This window comes from Arachis ipaensis, chromosome B10, assembly GCF_059453495.1.
Source record: "Arachis ipaensis isolate K30076 ecotype BB chromosome B10, ASM5945349v1, whole genome shotgun sequence".
Taxonomy (NCBI): Eukaryota; Viridiplantae; Streptophyta; class Magnoliopsida; order Fabales; family Fabaceae; genus Arachis; species Arachis ipaensis.
The window spans coordinates 39,807,084-39,808,073 of NC_142435.1; the positions used below are offsets into that span (position 1 = coordinate 39,807,084).

A 990-nucleotide genomic window follows, 5' to 3' on the forward strand; every position below is an offset into this window, starting at 1 on the left:
TTCCTTTGATTCTGAACCAGAGAGAACCTTCCTTAGACTAAGGAGGGAGGCAAAAGAAAAACGAGTAGTTGGTGCTGAAGAAGAGGAGGAACAGTTTGAGGAATACTTTGAACCAAATATGGAAGAAAACATGGAAAACCAACATGAAGAAGAGACTCACAACCATGGCAGAGGAGGTGGAGCAAATCATGCTGGGGAGGATAGAAGAGTTTTGGGCTCTTACATTAATCCAAACCCAGGCAATTGTGGAAGTAGCATCCAAAAGCCAACAATCTATGCCAACAACTTTGAACTTAAACCACAGCTCATCACCCTTGTTCAGAACAACTGTTCGTTTGGAGGAGGTGTTCAAGAAGATCCCAACCAACATTTGACCACCTTCCTGAGAATATGTGACACAGTGAAATCTAATGGCGTTCATCCTGACGCCTATAGATTGCTCTTATTTCCCTTCTCACTCAGAGACAAGGCAGCCAAGTGGCTGGAATCCTTCCCAAGGGAGAGCTTGACAACTTGGGAGGATGTGGTGAACAAATTCTTAGCAAGATTCTACCCTCCTCAACAAATCAATAGGCTGAGAGCTGAGGTTCAAACCTTCAGGCAACAAGATGGTGAGATTCTGTATGAAGCATGGGAGAGGTTCAAAGACTTAACAAGGAGGTGTCCACCTGACATGTTCAACGAATGGGTCCAGCTGCACATTTTCTATGAAGGGCTCTCTTATGGGTCAAAGAAGGCAGTAGACCATTCATCTGGAGGGTCCTTGAACAAGAAGAAGACCATTGAGGAAGCCATAGATGTTATTGAAACAGTAGCAGAAAACGACTACTTCTATGCTTCCGAAAGAGGGAACACAAGAGGAGTGATAGAACTAAACAATGTAGATGCTCTGTTGGCCCAAAACAAGCTCATTACCCAGCAGCTGGCTGACCTCACCAAGAAGATGGAGATGAACCAAGTAGCAGCAATCTCCACTTCATCAACAACACA

General features: G+C 44.4%; 1 non-coding gene across 1 annotated transcript; it reads right to left on the reverse strand.

Annotated features, from left to right (window-relative positions):
* Positions 1-571: 571 nt before the first annotated feature.
* LOC148579778 (small nucleolar RNA R71) lies at positions 572-675 on the reverse strand. Its single transcript, XR_015899562.1, has one exon. It is a non-coding gene; the product is annotated as a small nucleolar RNA R71 (small nucleolar RNA).
* Positions 676-990: the final 315 nt, after the last annotated feature.